The sequence below is a fragment of the Equus asinus genome, chromosome 12 (genome assembly GCF_041296235.1).
Source record: "Equus asinus isolate D_3611 breed Donkey chromosome 12, EquAss-T2T_v2, whole genome shotgun sequence".
Lineage (NCBI taxonomy): Eukaryota > Metazoa > Chordata > Mammalia > Perissodactyla > Equidae > Equus > Equus asinus.
The window spans coordinates 57,285,377-57,306,270 of NC_091801.1; the positions used below are offsets into that span (position 1 = coordinate 57,285,377).

At 36.2% G+C, this 20,894-nt stretch overlaps 1 pseudogene; it reads right to left on the minus strand.

Annotated features, from left to right (window-relative positions):
* Positions 1 to 4,256: 4,256 nt before the first annotated feature.
* Positions 4,257 to 6,338, minus strand: LOC139039811 (DNA-directed RNA polymerases I, II, and III subunit RPABC4 pseudogene; annotated as a pseudogene).
* Between the last annotated feature and the right edge of the window lie 14,556 nt (positions 6,339 to 20,894).

Sequence of the window (20,894 nt, forward strand, 5' to 3'; positions counted from 1 at the left end):
TTATGGCAGCACATCTTACAACAGGTGCTCCAGGTGAAGGTTCGAGAAGTCAGAAACCTGCAGTTACTCACACAAGGAAACACTGAATGATGCACAAGAAACTAATACAAATTGCATTGCTGGGACCGAGAAGGAGGTGGATGGAGAGAGGATGTATGCCTTTTATGCTACTTTGTATATTGAAATATGTGAGTGTATTAACTATATAAAAGAATAAAAATTTTAAAAAGAAACAAATAAACAAAACAATCACCTTTGGGGTCAGTAAAACCTTTGTCCCACCTCTAATCATCTTCCTTTGTAAAGTGGCCAAGTTTGGGGCAGAGGAGGAGGGAGAGACATGGGACATGGAGGGAGAGTGGCTCTGTGCTATTAAACAAAAAAGGCTTTTCATTTGAGCAGTCTGGCAGCAGCTCACAATGCAAGCAAGAAACTTCCAATGTTTTTAGCCCACTCAACAAAAGAGGGGGGAACAATAGGGTCTCCAGTAACTCTTAGTTACTCAAGAGACTTTCATACTTTTTAAAATGCTTGATGCCCATTCAGTGTAATTTTAAAACAGCAATGCTAGCTTTCTTTTTGCCAGTGTTTTTTGAGAATATCTTTTTCCACCTTTAATTTCAAACTTTCTGTGTCCTATTTTAGCTCAATCTCTGTTAACAAGATATACTCATATTCTGGGGGGCAAGGGTTCTTTTTGTTTGTTTTTAATAACCCAGTCTCATAATCTTTGTCTTTCAACTGAAGAGTTTAGTACATTTACATTAATTACAATTGTTGATAGATTTTGATTTATTTCTGCCCTCTTCTTTGGCCCTATTTTCATCTACTTTTTCTGTTTTTTTCTTCCCATTGAACTTTTAGATTAATAGAGCATTTTCCTCCTGCTCATTCTAATTTCACCCCTCATTAGTCTAGAATAATCTCTATTCTACTTTTCAGCATTGATTCTTGAAATTTTTACCATGCATAATTGAATTAACAAAGACAAAATGTTATCAATTTTTGGTTTCCTCCTAAACAACAAATGAATCTTAGAATATGTTTACTTCAATCATGCTCCCCAACATCTGAACTCCTATGTCACTGAGAAGTGGAACATGTGAACTTAACCGCTACGCCACCGGGCCGGCCCTTGTGTGATAATCGAATGTAATTCAGTATGAACAGTGTGCTAAAGGTGTGTATAAATTAGCTCTAATCTATAGTGGGGGAACAAACACTTAGTATTTAAAGAATCTTCATCAGGAATCAATCTTTCAAAGATGATGACCTAGCACAATTTTTTCTTTTGAAAACTTCAAAAAGAATTGAATATTAGCATAGTAGATGATAGGATTTTTTTAAATTGGTAAAATGGGTGGTGTTCAAAATAAGTAGGTGAGGAGAAGGTCCGTGCATACACAAGCTTCCTTGTATGAATGACTATCATGTCATTGTTTAGTCTCTTCTCATTACTTCCTTCTTCAAGTAGGTTGTCATTAGATGGTGCCATCTTACACACCAATGATTTTTATTTGCATTATCAGAGCACTCATTATTCTTTGTGAATTGTTCTCATTGCCCAAATAACTTGTTACATTTTTAGCTTAGTAAGGGCAGAATCTATATCAACTTTGGCTTTTTGTTTCCTTGCCTGCACAATGACAGGCATATAGTATGCACTGACAAAACAATTATTGGATTAATAAATGTTCACTCCATATAGACATGAGTATTATTATTGTTAGTATTGTACTTACAAGTTCTTCCAAATACTACATAATACAATTTCTCAATTCTATCTTCACATTATAAATATATTTAACTTTTTCCTTAAAAATATTCTCAAAATAAAACATTTACTTCAAGTAACTTAGAAGAATTATTCAAATTATCAATTTCAACATCAATCAGTACGAGTAATTTTGTTTGAACACTCTCATTTCACTGTCATAATAGTAAAAAACAGACGCATTTTTCGCCTATTATGAATTGCAGTACCATTACTTCCTTTTTTGCCCTTTTTAATTGCACAGGCAATCAGGCAATACAACTTTCAATCAATCTGTGCCCAGCATTTTCTTAAATCTTGTCTAAAAATGCATGAGAATTATGATATATCATCCTTACACTCAGGATCATGCAATCAAGTTAAAGGAGAGCAAGATACATGCACAGATAACAGAATAATCCTATGTAGATATACAGCAACAGCTCGGTTAGTCTGTATTGAGCCAACAACATATGTTCCATGTTAGGAAATTTTCAAAATAAAGTTACAATACTGAGAGTAGACATTTCTTAATTTTTTTGACTAAAATTTGTCTAAAATGTATTATTCACAGTGTTTTCTTCTTAAACAGAGAGCCATTAAAGATAATTTAACATTTTCTCAGTGCCACAGTCATTATTTTCATTAATTAAAGTACATAAATTTTACCATGTATTCCTAATGCTTTCTGCTCTTTATTTTCCTTCTCAGGGTGTCTGCCCCTTTTCAACTTGCTACTTGCCCTCTGCTGTGATTTTATAAAGTCGATAAGCTGATAAGAGCCTAATGTGTGTAAATAAAAAAGCGTTAAGAATTGCAGGAGTCCAAGGAAGATGCAGTGTGAATAAAAATTCTTCTTCTTCCAATGGTTCATTGAAAAAAAATTAACTCAAAATAACTGATATGGGGAATAAAATCTAAGCAAGTTTCTGATTCAAATAGAAATTCTATAATCCCCTATTGCATCAAGAAGCAGATCTAATCTTACGCTCTTTACGCTAAGCTTTAAATTGGAGGAAAAGAGGAACATTGTCCTTTGTGTTCTTACCTTAATTTTAGCCTTGAACATTTTCTTGGAACAGAAGTAAAACTACATCCCTGACCTCATTTCTAGCCTGAAGCTTGAGATGACACACTGTATGAGCCATGCGAATTGCTTAAACTGATGAAGACCCTATCTTACTCTAGGAATTATCCAACAGAAAAGGGAGAGAGAGGTAATCCTGGCCCAGCCAAGCTCCAATTTTTGCTTCTGTTAAGAAGCAATCAAATACTGAGCTTTCAACACCACCACCCATGTCTGAATCCCACTATAGAAATCTTGGGATCATTTTATGCTACTAAGAAAATACAGAATTCAATTTGCCACACTGCTAAATACCTGTGTGGGGGATTGGAATTGGCCAGCCCAGGATATGTCTCTTTGGCATGAGGATTATTTTAGGCTGATTACTTTTAAAAACTGCAGACATGAGAGAAACTCTGAAAAGTAGAAGTTATCGTTTGTAAGAGACATTTACATTTGTAAAGGAAATCTCCATCTGTAAATGTGTCTACCTCTCTGTACCAGGAAGAGGGGGGTGACCTTATCTCTAGAAACACTTATCAATGGAGAAGGCAAGGACTTAAGTCTGCATAATAACCTTACTCTTGTTTACTGCATTTTTCTGGTAATCACCCATTAACTCCCAATCTCCCAGTAGCTGACTCCCCTCACCCCAACATCCTCTGTTGTCTTTAGCTGAAGATGATATTTAAGGTGGTAGCTTCAGCCATTTTGGTGAGTTACTCAGTTTGCCTGAGTCTCTCCCATGTATACATGTCATAAAGCTTTGTTTAATTTTCTCCTGTTATTCTGTCTCATGTGAATTTAATTTATAGTCTGGCTAGAAGGACCTAGAGTGGGTGGAGGAAATGTCTTCCTCCCCTACACCTGAATTCCAAGAAACTGCAAAATACTTGTAACTCTAATGGAAAAACAGTAAAGTGAATTCAATAGGGAAGCTGTACAATCCAGAGAAAAAAATTTAAAAAGAAAAATAAGCCACAATGTGAGTTCTACTCAAAGATGAATTTACCATAGAAAACTAAAAAATTTTAGAGAAAAAAGTTTTATCCATTTCTCTGAGAAAAAAAAAAACACGTCATGATTGCTAAAGAATTATTAAGTATCCTCTTTTCCCAAATAGTCCATGACCATTGGCGCTTACCCACTTCAAAGTGTTGAATTCTGCTCCTAAATCTCTGATAGGAAGAGTTTTCCAGCCATTAGTGGATTATTTTGTTGTTGTTGTAACCATTGATCCCATCGTAGTTAAAATATTATCTCCCAAGGATACTTAGGTTGTCTGCCTGAAATATCTTCCACTTGGGTCTTCAATGTTTTTTTTTAATTGAACGAAAGTAATTTACTTATATAAACTATTAATAATACAATGTGGCTTTTAAAATGAAATCATGTGTATATTGTTGTATTCATAAAGATAAGTACACTAATCAAAAACTATATGACAACGTTAATAGCAAATCCAAATATAAACGAAGATACTCTTCTGAATTCCATGCTTCGGCAAGCATCAAAAACCACCAATCTTTTAGTCCTTTTCTTATGCATTATTCTGTATCAGCGTTCCCTGCATCTGATTGGATTTCTAGATTTTACTTCATTTTCTGTGTGACATTCTCCACAGATATATAACATTGACTGCTGCTTTGGGGGTTGAACATCCTTCTGAGTGTCCACTGCTAATCCCCACTTAGCAGGGAGAAACTTCTCACCCTGTGCTTCCAAACAGATTCTGGCTGATCACTGTGTCAGGGTCTTCGATGTTTTAACTCTAAGTTATACTTACTCATCTAAAAGTTTTCCAGAAGTACGCCATTACCAGATGGGTAGGTGGGCATGTGGAAGTGGATGGGAGTGGACTGCTTCCAGGTACAGTTACATGCTAAGCTAGAACCAAATATCACTCAGAGTCATATAGATCCTAGAATTGAAACCAGATTATCAGTCCAAATTTCAACTCTGATGTAACAGTTAAGAGCTCAGACTCTGGGGGCAGATTGCTTAAGCTGTTGAGTCTTTGCCTTGCAAACTGTGTGACTTTGGGCAAGTTATTTAACTTTTCTATTCCTCAGTTTTCTTACATCTAAAATGAGGATAATAAGAGTTCTCATACTGTTCTTGTGAGGATTAAATGAATTTATAAAATTAAAGAATTTAGAGCAGTGCCTTGTACATAGGAAGTGCTATGTAAATTTTAACCATTGAGTTCTCCTTAGGGAACCCTTGGTGTGTTTCTCAATTTATTAAAAGTCCAACATCTAAATCCCTGTCTTCCCAGGAAGATCTTTGCACCCTATAAAGTTTTTTCCAACTTTCCTAAACTCTATATTTCAAGATGTTTTTGATATGGTAACTTCTGTCTAGACACTCAGATCCAATTTCCTTTTTCCAGGCCAATTGGGAAGGTTCTGAGTTCTGCCTTTAAATGAATTTTCTGAAAATAAAACTCACTAACTCAAAGTTGACAATTTTAAAAAGTAGCTTCTCTAGCAAATGTTCATCTTAACAGGGCATGCAGCTACATGAGAAATTTTACAACATGGACATGCTTCAATACACATTCTTAGTCAACTATTCATAAAGCTGAAAGTATAGCATTAGTGAAAACACTGAGCTTTGGACAAAGATGGAACCTCCAACCATCTTCTTTTCAGTGCTATATCAAAAAGACGCCAGAGTTTCTATATAAAGTAACTCAACCATGCTCAGGAATTTGGTTGATTCCTCTTCTGAGACTCAGAAGAGGGTAGATTTATAATTACAGATCATTTGCACTATTAAAGACCTCACGATAAACCCTTTAAAATGTCCAGTGCTGAGGTTAGAATAGTTAAGAGTAACCCTTGCACATTTATCTCTTGAATGTGAATATTTAGTACTATTAATTTAATAGTAGAGATCACGAACCAGATTTAGCACATTTTACTATTTTTTCTTATAACAATGGCCAAAAATATTAGTAATTTTTAATAACAAATAGTGTTTTTAAATCATGTCATGACAATGTTTGCCTTCCTTCCTGTTAGGTATTCAATTGCTGTAAGCTTTATAATTAAATTTCTGTCAAGAAAATGGCTATTTATATACCATTCTTCGCAAAAGGTATGTTTTCTCCACCCCCTCGCACACACAAACTCTGCTACACAGATAATTTCGCAATGTTAAGCCCATTTAAACACAATCCATCTTTCCTTTCATATAAACATGTCACCAATAACCATGAGCAGTTCTACAATATTCAGAGCTGTAAAAATGGAACAAAACTATGTATTTGAATATTATTCACCACCATTTTTGTGCCTTTTTATCTTCTTTAATCCTCTTTTTTTTAAATGTTAACTTTATTCTAAAAGGAGAAACCCAACATTCATGAACTAATAGTAGTTTAACTCCTTTGTTTCACAGAATCCTAAAACAAATGAACTAAACAATGAGACTTCTAAGGAGCTTAGGTGCAAGCATGTTAAGGAGCATGCACTAGATACCACAATTAGAGTCACAGTTGGGATTCGTCTCCATGTTTGCCTGACTTAAACATCTGGATAATTTTCTCAGCATTGCACAGTTCTCTTAAATGTATTTAAAACATCCAATATGTTTAAACACCAAGATAAATGATGGAATCTTTTACTTTTTATCTGTATGTAGACACAGTCTGATTTCTAACTTCTCTATTTACAATATAAAGAAGATAAATACATTTTTAATGTATACAGAAGCATTTTAAAAAGTCATATCCAGGGGTCGTCCTGGTAGCATAGTGGTTAAGTTCACGCATTCTGCTTTGGCAACCTGGGGTTTGCCGGTTTGGATCCCAGGCGTGTATCCACACACCACTTATCAAGCCATGTTGTGGCAGGCATCCCACATATAAAGTAGAGGGAGATGGGCACAGATGTTAGCTCAGGGCCAGTCTTCCTCAGCAAAAAGAGGAGAATTGGTGGCAGATGTTAGCTCAGGGCTAATCTTCCTCAAAAAAAATAAATAAATAAAAGTCACATCCACTCTCAGTATGAAAAGCTATTAAATAGCCATGCCCACAGTATCTTTGCCATCATCATCAACTGCCAGTTATTGAGCACCCACTGACACTGTACTACACACTGATGGGACATTTTAAATGCTTCTTAATCTTCGATTAATCAGCACATATTTATTCCAATGACAATGTATACTAAATCACTTCCTTGAAACAGTGCAGTGTACCATCTCTTAGTGCTTATTCCAACATTTCTTTTTTTCAAATCAGCTGATTTGGAAACATTGAAGAAAGCTAGAAACATAATTGCATCCCATAGCTTCTCCTTCATGCTTCTGTTGCTTCCTAAATGAGTTTGGCAGAACAAAATTAATAGATTAGATTGACTGGGAGGAGAAAACTCTTAATGGAGAAAAAAAGAATGGTGTTTTTAAATACTAACATTCCATAGTGCATCTGCGGTCTTTCATTGTTTTTATTGATAGATTAAAAATTGTGTCTTCAAACCACAAAAATATTTTTAATTTTTAGTAAATTAAGAATGAATTATGCTTATTTTTCTAAAGAATATATGAATACATGGAATTCAGGTAAGTGAACTCACAAATCATTCTAATTTTTCTTGAAGTGCATCTTTTTGGTTAGTATGAATCTTAATGAGACTGAGTTAGCAGGAGAGACTGTGTCTAACCACCTCCGCCTGCCATCTTATTCTCACTTTGCATGCTTTGAAGAAATGGTCAGAACTACACATCGTCCACCTAATCAGTAACCAGCAGAAAGAATGACTTGCTAGCAGAAAATTTAAGTCTTCTGCCCAAACAGTTCCTTCTTTCTTTGATAGGAAAATAACTGATGTTTTCTTAGATTCCTCAGGAATGTCACAATTCAGCAGATCTGAAACGTTTGTCTACAGAGAGGCACCCAGTGGTTTGCAGTCATCCAACACCTGCAGTACATGACACTCCTGAGCCCCCTACCCAGCCCTGTTTGCCTTATATAAATTGCTTCCGGATGGTTTTTTCAGGGATGATAATCTGCCATCTTCTGATCAGCTAGCTCATCACTTAATGAAGTTCTTTCTCTCTACCACATTGTCTTGTGATGGATTGGCTTTTGTCTTGGCAGCAGGCAGCTCAAGCCCTTGCTTGATATCAAAAATACGTCCATTTTGTTCTACCAAGCAGTTTAACAACAGATTTGAGAACACAAATACACTCTTTTTAATATCCTATTTTTGCACTATATTGCCATTACGTGGAAAAAAAATCAATCAGGCTGAATAGTTAGAGAATTATTATAAATCTCTAAATCATAATAAAGCAGGAATAAAAGAAATATCTTAAGGATGTTGAGTTGGGCATATCTACTAGTCACCACTATCTGTTCTCCTTTGTTTCTGAGAACTCAAGGTTCTTGTATTTCCTCATCTGCTTGAAGTTGGATATGGTCATTTGACCTCCACTAGAAATGATATATAATCAGAAGAAGTGTCTTTTATTTTTAAGTGGGAACATTTAGTTGTTGGTGCTCAGCCTTCTGGCCTGCTTTCCTCCTCCTGTAATAATAGTGGAGGAATTTTCTGATACAGAAACACAACACTCAGCTGCCCTTGGAAATGCTTAGACTCACAGTGGACTTTGCTTGAGGGAAAAACAAACTTTGATTATTTCAAACCATGGAGATTTTGGAGTGTCTTTCTAAGGTATAATTGAACCATTCTGATGGATGTGAGTACATGTAATAATTATAGGTTAAAACTGCAAATCTTAACATGAGACATATATAGTTTATAGTTTGTTTTTGCTTCAATAAAGATGACCAGTAACTGTAGGACATCAAATTTGAATGTTTTAATATATGATAGTGATTCTATATTACTTTATTTTCTTTGTCAATAGAATCCTTAAGAAAATCAGGCCTCAATTATGCTTTTTAACTGTTTAGCTTAGCAGAGAATGATATCTCCTGGTAAAACACAGAGAGAGAGACAGAGAGAGAGAGATCTATCAATCATCTATCTTTTGTCCTACTTGCTTGTCAACATTTCTCTATCCTTTCTTTAAGTCCTAACTCAAATTACCTATCCCCCATGATTCTGCCACTCCACAAGTCATTTTATTTTGCTTTTATTCCCATAGTGCATTGTTACATCTTTAACTTTTCAATCAGGTTGCTAAAGATCTTTGAATGTGCTTGGTTGTGTTGATACCTCCAAACTTGCCATAAAAGACAAACTTGCCCTTGCATCTAAAAGATGCCAATCCCCAGTGCCTCATGTTTTTATTTTGTGAATCTCTTCTGTTCCATCTTCTAAATCTACGTGTTGTCTTGACCAACCTCTTTAGCTGCCTTCTTGGTTCTTATTCTTCTGTTGTCCTTACTGGAACTTGAAGTTACAGTCTTTCTCCTACTGCCTAAGGATTTTTCTCCTGGCACTTAAAATTAAGCTCATTTTGCTAACATACTCCACAATATGTTATCATTACCATTATAACCACTCTTAGTTACTCCCTTGCATAACACTCAATTTCTTTGCTCCTCTCTTGCTCTGCTTTGTTTTACCCAATTGGTAAATTAAAATCCTTGTTGTATTCAGCGATCCGCCTCCCGTGTACCTTCACCAGCACAGCTAACACAGCTGAGAAGAACTCACAACCATGTTGACTGGTCTGAAGTTAAATCAGGGTCACATGCTCCACCTTGTTTTCTTTTATAATACGAGGACTTTCCCTGATCCTGGTTAAGCCAACCCCTGCAACTGTGCACTAGATCTGCTTCTCTAGGCTCGTCTAACTCAAGACCAAGGCTCTAATAATTATCCAATCTCTTGCTTACATCATCAAATATTCCCTCTTTATTGGGTCATTCCACAAAATATATGAACATGCTGTTATTTCTCCCATTTTATTAAACAAACCTACAAACAAAGAGCTTTGTTGTTCTCAGTACTCCTCCAGCACTGACCATCTTCTCTCCTTATCTTTAGAGACAAGCTTCCTGAAATTGATTTCTGTACTTACTGTCTCCAAATTCTGCCCAAACTTCTGTCTTGAATCCACTCCATCAGGTTTCAATTACCACCATCTACTGAAAGGGCTCTTAACAAGATCACAAAAGACCCACATTTGTTAGATGGAATGGTCATTTCTGAGTCCTTATTTTGCTTGATGTGTCAGCAGCATCTGAAGTATGTGTTTTCTCTCCTCCTTAAAACAAGTTCTTCAGGGCCGGCCCCATGGCCAAGTGGTTAAGTTCACATGCTCTGCTTTGGCAGCCCAGGGTTTTGCTGGTTCAGATCCTGGGTGTGGACATGGCACTGCTCACTGAGCCATGCTGAGGTGACATCCCACATAGCACAACCAGAAGGACCTACAGTTAGAATATACAACTATGTACTGAGGGGGTTTTGGGGAGAAGAAAAAGAAGATTGGCAACAGATGTCAGCCCAGTTGCCAATCTTAAAAATTTTTAAAAAATCGCTTAGCTTTCAAGATACCATTCCCACCTGTAATTCCTCCTACCTTTCTGCCCATTCCTTAGACTTTTTGGTTGTTCTTCCTCGTTTTACCAACCTGGAAATGTTGGAGAGCTCCAAGGCTCTGTCTTTCAAATTTACTCAGGTTTTTAGTCTCCACTCTCTCCCTAGAGCTTATCTAGTCTCATGTCTTTAAATACCATCTGCATGTTGATGATTACCAAATTTTTAGCTCCTGCCCAGACCTCTCTCTGGATACTCAATTATACATCTGGTTTCTTGTCATTTTCTTTTGAAAAACCTGTAACATGCTGCTAAACAGTAGACCATGGCTCAAATAGTAGAATATCCTTTTGCTGTTAAACAATAGAATCTCTCCTATGATTATGTTACACCATGTGGCAAAGGTGAAGAGACTATGGAGATGTAATTAAGGTCCTTAATCAACTGAGTTAAACAAAAGAAGATCTTCTGGTGGGCCTGATAAATAGGTGAAGCCTTTAAAAGAAAGCCTAGAGGTCAGAGACAGAAGTCAGAGGGTGAGTCCCCTGGTGACCTTGAAGAAGCAAGCTGTTGTGTTGTGGGAGGACCATATGGTAATGAATTTTGAAGGTTCTCTAGGAATTAAGAGCGGAACCCAGTAGACAGGAAGAAAACAAGCACTTCAGTCCTACAATCACGAGAAACTGAATTTTGCCAATAACCTCCTAAGTTTGGAAGAGAATCATGAGCTTCAGATACAAACATAGCCTGGCTGAAACTTTGATTGACCCTGGTGAGACCCTGAAGAGAAGACTCAGTTAAGCCATGCCTGATTTCCAACCCATGGAAACTGTGTGATAATAAATCTGTTGAGCTTTTTTTAACCCACTATATTTGGGTAGTTTGTTAGCAATAAAAATAATACAACTCCCTAACTGGTCTCATGAATCTGTAAAATTGCAACTCTCCAAACATTTTATATTTCTCTACTCTACTTTCTGTCTTAAGACTTTTTATACAATTAACATGCTTATATTTAATTATTCATTTTATGTATTCTCTTCCCCAGAATAGAAGCTCCATAAGAGCAGGGATTTTATTGATTTTGTTCATCGAGACATTCTCAGCATTTACGAGCACACCTGGTCCATAGTATATGCTCAGAAAGTTTTAGAGTAAAAAACTATTCCCATATCTATAATACAGCGTGCTTGAAAGTTTATGGATCCTAGAAACTTCCAATTTCTGTGCTTCTTTTGCCATACTTTGACATGGAGAGCAGATCGGGAAAAAAAATTGTTTTTCTCTTGAGTAGATTATACACATCCATATTTCACCCACTTTATTTTGTAATCTTAGAGATGGGGAAGTAAAATTTCCTTATCTTTACACTTCAAAATAAATTAATACTTCCTAATGGTGCTACATAAATATGTGTTTTGCCATTTAATTTCAGCTCTTACATCTGGAACATACCTGGGAGGGACGATAACAATGGAAAACTACAAATTATAGCAGGACTTAAATATTCTCAGATTAAACTATAAATATTGCTCCTAACCAGTTAAGTAATTATATTTTGTGATCCTTATACTTTCTATGATAAATTACAAAAATGCCTTGAAAATAATTCTGTAAATCCAATTAATATCTAAAATAATCTTTGTACTTACTTCTTGATATTAGGAAAATGCTAACATTTATACCGGTTCTTTGGGACAAGAGTTGCTGGCCAGTACAAAGAACAGTGCTAAACAAAATGATTTTTGTCAGATAAGACAAGTTCAGGTCGACAGCAACCAAGGAGTATAGAGAAGAGAGGACAAACAAGGTTAAGGAGAACCTTAGAGCAAAGAAAACAGAATTATGTAGAACAGAATTTCTCAACCTGTGTTCTATTGAAATGTGAGGCCAGATAATTCTTGGTTGTGAGGTACGTTCCTGTGCATTGTAAGATGTTTAGCAGCATCCCCCACCTCTACTCACTAAATGCCAGCAGCTTCCCCCTTCCAGTCAGAATGACTAAAAATGTCTCCTGATATGGCCAAAAGTTTCAGAGAGTAGAATTGCTCTCCTCTTCTCACTACAAATTATTCCAAATTATACTCATTCTACTCATTGCAAATTTTTGGTATATAAGAATAAGAAAGATATTAAAGTACTAGATCCAGAGTATGAGGTCATAAAATTCAAAATATATGATTAGCAAGCAAAAAACATCAAATTTCTTCTTTTTACCCAAAGAGATCTTTGATTCTTATGAAATTTCACTCTCTCTGGATGTGTTGATAGATAAGTATTCACTGTTTGGCTGCCTCCACAAAGAAACACAGGTTGTGGGCTCTGTGTTACTCTTTCATCTTGAACACACTCTGTGAGTGATGGTCAAGTGTGAAAATAAGAATTGTCCCTAGCCTTAATTATTCTCAGAGTGTTCACTATAAATATAGTTCTTAATTTGAATTTGGAGGGAACAGGCATACTTGTTGGTATAAGATATGAGCAATTAAAGAAGGAAAATAACAGTAAACAAAACCCAGACCATCAATACCCCACCATCAAACCATATTTCTAAAAGGAAGGAAAAATTTGATTTAGACATAGTTGGCAGGACATTAGTAATAAATTAAATGCAACATATTTAGGCAAACAGAAGGTGGAGATATCATAACAAGGATGAAAGATGAATGAGATGGAATGACAAGACATGTAAAAAGTACTACAGCAAAAAACAAAAGAAGAACCATTCAGGAAGAAAACGTACCTAAGGAAATAGAAGAATTTACCTCTAACAAATGCTTCACACTTCAATAATTGATAGGCATTGTAAAATGTATGGACAGAGCAAATGTAAGATTATAAGGCAAGATAAGGAAATGAAAAAGAACAATAAATAAAGCATGAAAAAGGAGGGTACGTATACTTACATGTATAAGTGAGGAAATTAATTACCAAATAGCACCATTAGAGAAATGATAATAATATATGAACAGTTTATAAGATGTTCAGAGAAGACACATCTAAAAAATAAATCATTGATGTGATAAAAATTGCTAAGAATGGAAAGAAAATTTTGACAATAATAATAGTAATTTTAGAGAAATAAATATAACAATAATCAAACATAGATAATTGGTGATCCTGAAGTAGAGAAGAAAAAGATAAAACAAATTAAAAAATTAAAAAAGTTATTTGGGGAGTAAATGCTAAATGAAGATAAAACAGAATATTCATAATTACATTGAATGTCATAATCTGGAGAAAATTATGCAAGAGACTACTACTATATGTTAACACACACAAATAAATATAATCAGACAAAATTACATTAGATATATATGCAAATGCATTAGAACATATATTTATATATCATATAATATAATCAGAATACATCTACTTATTTCTATTAAATACATTTATATATAATATATTTTATATGTCAGATAAAATATATTTATATACTAACATATACTATATAATCTCCAGAGTAAGCTACTTAAGTTTAAAGATACAATGGAATCCCAGAGTATCCAGGCAGAAAATTAAATTACTAAATCAATGATAAATTTAGATAGTCTCACATTCCTTCAATCCAGATAAGAAAGAAAAAGAAAAAAATTCCAAATTCATATGATGATTCATTATGACCTTCCAAAAACTTGAAAAATAAAAAGAATATAAATTTCTAACTATATCGTGTATTACTTATAAGTAATAGTATAAAATATATTTTAAAATATAAGTAACTATAAGGAAAAATAGTAAAATATTATCATGTGAAATTAAAAAGTCAATTGAAATAGTAGCATATTATATCTAAGTGTATTTCAATCCAGAATATGGCTTCAATTTTGGAAATTCCATTAATATAATTCACTAAATATACAAAAAACACATTTGATAAAATTCAACCATAATCTTTATTTAAAAAAAATTCTGAAATGAAAAAGCAATGAATTGTGATTCACCCTGTCGGGTACTGAATAGAACAGTCAACTAAGTAGTAAACGGAACATTACAATAGCAGTGCAGGAATAGACAGATTGATTTAAAAAGAGAAGAGTCTAAAGTATATCTAAGAAAATACACATTCAAAGCATGACATTGGTGAAATTTTACAAGATTTTTTAGAGATAACATTTTAAATAAATAGTTTTGGGACGACTGATTACTGTTACAAACACTGCTACTACTTCTAAGCACATTAGGAAAAAATGCTGGATTGCTATTTCATCCTCTGATAGGCTCCTTGTTTCTGGACTCCACCCTGGAAAGTTTATTCTTAACAGAGCAGCTCATGTGATAATTTAAAAACATATATTAGAGCTTGTCAACTTCTTCTCCAGTCCGTTTCTTGTTTTCCATTCCATTCACCATAAAAGCCAAGTCTGTAAATGGTCCACAAGGCCCTAAATAATCTGGTTTTTCTTCTACCTCTCTGATCTCCTTCCTACCACTCTTCCCCACGGCTTCCCTCGGTCCACCCACGCCGAGCTGTGGCTGCCCCACAAACACGCCTTGTCTGCTTCTGTCTCAGGGCTCTTGCTGTTTCCTTTACCCACAAATCTCGCCTCTCAGAGAACCCTGTGGCTTATTTCCTCCTCCTTCAGGTACACGTATAACGCCATCTGCTCAGAGAGACCTCCCTTCGCCTCCAACTACAGCATCAGCTCCCAGATGCCAGGACCTTTCTAGTTTATTCACTGCTGTATTCCCAGTGTTTATAGCAGTGCCTAGTCCAGAAGAGAGTCTCATAAAATCATGAATACATATATAGATACAGGACTAAATGAAGGAACAAATAAATTTTATGCTTTTGACTCCTCCAGTTTTACATTCTGAAATCAAAATCACTCAGCCTATATAAATAAAAAGTACGGACCTTTATTTTTATTGTTTAATATTGTAATTTCAAACAATTTAAAATAAAAAAGCTGACTGGTGACTTTTTTTTCCTGTTCAAACTTCTGTTGGAAAAGCCTTACTCTAGAGGAATGGAAGATTCTGACCTAACAGAGAATATTGCAGTGAATATAAAGCAATTATGGGTGGCAAATTACCAAAAAAAGAAAAGGTTAATGAACAAATTATCATCCCCCAACATTTGTGTTCCTAGTATAATTTTGTGTCCCAAAAGAGGTATCCTTCCTTCCTCAAGAGGGTGGCAGTTTGCCTTGGTCCAGAATTCGTTCCCCCAGAATAGAAATCCCATGTGGAAAGCAGCCCAAGGTTTGCACAGAGGTGCTTTCCCTAGGTTCAACAAGTGTCCAGTGAGTTGACTTAGCCATCTCCAGATACCTTGCCATCCTGGTCTGGAGTATGAAGAATATATTTCTCAGGACTCTGCCTGTGACAGTGGCCCCTTTTCCTGCTTCAGGACATAACATATCTTATTTTTAACTTAATTTAATTCTGGATAACTTCTATCTCAAGGATTTAGACAGGGATGGAGATCCCCAGCCAAGGGTGAGCGTCGCCTCCTTCCTTCACCAGCTGTGATTTGCCATTCACTATCATCTTTCTCACTCCCTAAGGAGTTAAAAGTAGGTGCTCTCACTGCCTGAAAGGCTAATGACTTCTACACTTCCTTCAAACGACTTTGACCTTTTATCCTAGCAGAAGCCATCTGAGTAGACTACTATTGATGGCACTGGTTTCCCACCTATGTTCTCCTAATGGTAGTTTATTTCTGGGAATTACATGACTTGCCCTGCTCCACTGGTTTCCCACTTTAGTACCCTGACAGACATCTGGAGCTCTCCTTCATGAGATAAACTGGCTACTGTAATCTTGAATCCCTTGGCAGAAATCGTTCCCCATTTTGCAATTTTTGAAACTTCAGTCCAGCAGTGTGACTCTTCTGTTCTGTGTTCCCCCAACATTTCTGGAAATTCAGCTAAGATTAATTGCATACTGAGCAAGGCTCTTCAGTATCTCACCCTTGTTTTACCCTGCAAAACAGAAGTGGGATAGTTTCCTTCAGTGCTTTGCGTGTAAAAAGAAAATGAGGTTAATAGCCAGTGGCAAAATTCCTGCCAAACAGGATCCTGATGCGGAAATATAATTTAAAAAAACCTCCTGCCGACCCAGAAGACTTCTCCACAATGGTAGTGGAGAAAGACAACAGTTTTATTATTGAACAAACATTAAACCAGAATGTGATGCACATCACAGGTGACCTGTTAAGTAATTGCGAAGACAGAAACGAATCTCATGCCCTTATAAAGCTGTCTTAGTCTGTTTGGGCTACTGAAACAAAGACATCATAGATTAGGAGGCCACCTTCCCATGGGCATCTTGCTCCAAATTGGAAAACTATCTTCTGTCATAAACATATGAGAAGTTTGTTTCTCCTCTAGATACAGCCTTAGCTAACATAGATAGTCATCCCAATTGCCTGGTAAAGTTGAGATGAAAAATGTGTGACAAATGGTATGGTCAAATCCTCTTACTTGAGGACTAGTGATTGTTGATCTTGAGAACATGTATGTAAAGGGTTGTATTTGCTTGGCTGTTGTTATAGGCTGAATGTTTGTGTCCCCTCAACATTCATAAATTGAAATCCTGCCTCCTCAACGTGATGGTGTTAGGAGATGGGGTCTTAGACTGATAATTAGGATTAGATGAGATCATAAAGGTGGAGCCCTCGTGAATGGGGTTGGTGCCCTTATAAAAGTCATGAGAGAGCTTGCTTCCCTCCTCTGCTCTCTGACATGTGAGGATACAATGAGTAGTCAGCCGTCTGCAGCCCAGAAGAGGGCTCTCACCAGAACCCAACCACGTTAGCACTCTGCTCTCAGACTCCCAGCTCCCAGAACTGGGAGAAATAAATTTCTGTTGCTTAAAAGCCACCGAATCAGTGATGTCTTTGTTGTAGTAGCCCAAAAGGACTAAGACAGCTTTATAAGAGGCTAAGATTTCTTTCTGTCTTCACAACTTCTTGGCGGATTGCCTGTGAAGCGTGTCACATTCTGACTTAATGGCTATTCAATAATAAAACTGTTTTCTTTCTCTACTCCTTTTGTGGAGAAGTTTTCTAAATTGGGAGAAGATCTTTTTCAATTGTATTTCCCTAACAAGATGCAATGTCAGCAAAAATGTTACCGGAGAAATTAAGCTGGTAAATATTCCTTGACTCAGCTTCTTAAGTCAGTTCCCCAAGGAGTTATGGTTGGGTTGCTGGTGATGAAATTTTGCCAGTGCAGGGTGAGGTTCTGCCAAGTTTCACAAAGCTCTATGCCTCAAGTCATAAAGCCCAACTACCTCGCCTGAAACTCTAGCACCTTTGCCTAGTATGGGCAAAAAACCAAAAAACTTTAGAAATTTACTGAGATTAGGGAACAGTTTCCTGCTATGCTACCAGTACATCTGCTATTTTACACTGTAGATTTCTTAATAAGAAAACTAGGTGTCACCCATGCAAAATTACACTGTTAACTATCTGACAATAACTAAATTGTGGATATAAGCAATCAATTCAAAGCCTAGAAAGAGGAGATCGGGAGGTCTGCCAAGGACCTAATATGCACAGAAATAGGAAGAAAAGAAATGACATGGTTTGTTAAAGATTAAAATGTGCATCTCTTCACATTGGATTCAGCTACAAGCAAATAGAAATAATAAAACTAAAAATCAGTGGCCTAAAGAAGTGATAATGCCTTTTCTATCTCACAGAACATGGAGAAGTTTACTATTCTGAAGCCAGACAGGCTCAACACTTGTACTGTCTTCAGAATTCTGCATACTAAAGAAAGAAAAACAATTTGCTAAATCTTAGGATATCCAAAAAGATCTTTTTATACCAATTCCTCAGGGCAAGAATTGCTTCTACTTCCACATTTACATAACTAAGGAAGGTATTTTTCCCCCCCAAATAGAGAACATCCTCATGATGACTTGGCATTTCCATCTCTAGGCAGAAAAGAGATTGGCTCAATTGTTTCCAAATTCGAAGGCAGCAGAGGCCCTGTGATATCCCAAACTTTTAATAAGTGACTTGTATTTACGGCAATGCCTAAACTCTTATCTTGTAAAATGATCCTTCAGTTCATATCTGTTCTGTTCCCTGGGCCCTACAGGATCGAACTCATTAGTTCATTCATGATCTAAGACTGTGTCTGTTTGTCTCAATATCAGTGATGACCTTGACATCATATCCTAAATCTGATCACTGATAAGGAAAATATACAGCTGGATTGTGAAGTGTCCAAAGCAATTATAGTGGACATCAGGTATTTTTATCAGTCCAGAATATCTTCTCATTCTTTTGGTAAAGCAGGATCTATCATTTATTTAGGGAAACTAATTTTCCCCACACTGTGGATCAGTACAATTTTTCATTGCCAAGCTAATAGCACCTCCACCCTTCACTTCCAGGAGCAGGGATGATCCTGTGTGACCCAAAGAGGCTAAACAGAATTTCTCTTGTATACTTCCATCTTGTTAGAATCACACATTTATAGAAGTTAGTAAGAGGCCAGCCAGTTTGTCGACAGTGTGTTGTCTAAATGAGATTCTCCACATGAACTTCAGATTGCGATACTTCTTGCTGCTCTTCCTGTCTTTCCCAGTCTGACATATATTTTTCTTAGATTTTTCAAGTTTATAAGAATGGTAGGTTGAAATGTTGCCCTCGATTCTTCACCTCTTCCATCATCTATACTCATGCCATGGACCCATCTAGGGTTATATATTTCCCCTCGTCTTGTATTTCTCCATACCTCAATCTTGGTTTGGGCCATATGACTTGCTTTGGCCAAATGAAAGTCCTTCTGAGCCTTGGATTTAAGAAGTTTCCCATGATTCTGCTTGCTATTTAGCACCTCTGCCATCACAATATAATATTATACTTGGGAAAACTTGCTGCTCCCAAGAAGACAAAGCAGAGCCACCATCAAAGACGGTGACAGCTAAGTGCAGCCTCAATCAACCACCAGTGAGCTGGCCTGCAGGTAAGTGAATATAATAAATGAATGCTGTTTAAATCCGCTACATGTTGGGGTGGTTTGTTACATGGCAATATCAGATTGTTACACTTAGATCCCTTTGCATAAATTCTCTTTTACTCCCTCAAAATGTCCAGGTTTCATTCCAGTTACTAGTACCCACAGAGTGCCAATATTGATTTCATAATTAAGGAAATCATCATGTTAGTTTCTATCCTATAAAGATGCAAGAGTTGCTAGGAAATTCTGAGCATGGTTAAAAATTCCTTGATTATGACGTCCTGATTTCAGAAGTAGACTTTCATTCTAAAGGATATTTCACTACATTTTAGAAAACTTGGCCTTGGTTCTTGAACTTTCAATATTTTCAACAAATGCTCCTGGAGTCTGTCCTGTTACTTGTATCAATAATCACTTATATTACGCTGGAAATTAACTGATTATTACAGATACCAAGACACAGGGATAAAAAATCCCATTCCTGTCAAAGCAAAACCTATGATCACTGAATATATGATACAAGGAACAGCTGCACAGTTATTTGGTGAGGTTAAACTTCACCAAAGTTGGTGTTCAGGAATCTCCAAGCTCTCTAGCGAATAGTATGCACTGATATGAGCTGTTTAGAAATGGATTCTGCAGAGAACGGGACCTATTTGTTCAGAACAAGTACCCATCCTTTCATACTTTTTTTAGCAGCAAAGATTAAGATTCCCTTTATTCTAAGGATAGACAAATCCCCAGAATATGGTGAGACTTCAGTGCCGCTTGCTCAAACAAATGATTAGAGGCAAAGAGTAGGATGTCTATTCAGCGCAAATTAGACTCTTGGTAGCCTCACACTAAGAGACTTTATCTAGTAAAGAGAATGTGATATCTCAGCATTTTTCCTCAACTTACTTGTGCAGGCTACTGCTAAAGGAAATTTGCCAAACAGAGCAACCGAGTTAAAAACCATAGCAAATACTACTAGATTGATGGAAGAAAAAGTAACAAGTTAAGACTAGTTTGGTGATACGCCAGGATGGTTAAGAGCAGAGACTTCAGAATCACTTTCCTGGGTATGAATCCCAGTCTGTCACATACTAGCTTTTTGACTTTGGGCTATTTATTTATTCTTTCTAATTTGCTGATCTGTAAATGGGATAAATATAATATCTACTACATATGACAGTTGTGAAGATTAAATAAGTTTACAGTGTGCTTAACTGTCTCTTGGCATAAGTGCATTGTAACTTTTAGCCACTGTTATTGTCATTATTATTATTGATGCTGTTATTCTTCTTATTATTAAATACCTAGAGATCACAAGGAACACATTTTTAATTTGTTTAAAATCCTTTTCACTAAAAAAATGATGAGAAGGATAAACCTAAAACTTTTTATTTACCATGTACCAAGCATGGAGAAAAACAACAGAACCAAGTAGGTTGATGCTGTAGGGACCTGGAATTGGCCACCCCAAGATACGTCTCTTTGGCATCAGGATTATTTGAGGCTGATTGCTTTTGATAAACTGGGACAGGGAAGGAGGCTCTGAGGAATGGAACTCGCCCTTTGTTAGGACACCTTTACATTTGTAAGGTAAATCTCCATCTGTAAAAGGTGCCTCCCTCTCTGTACCAGGAAGAAGAAAGGAGATGACCTTCTCTCTAGAAACTTTTAATCAATGCCAAAGGCAAGAACTTAAA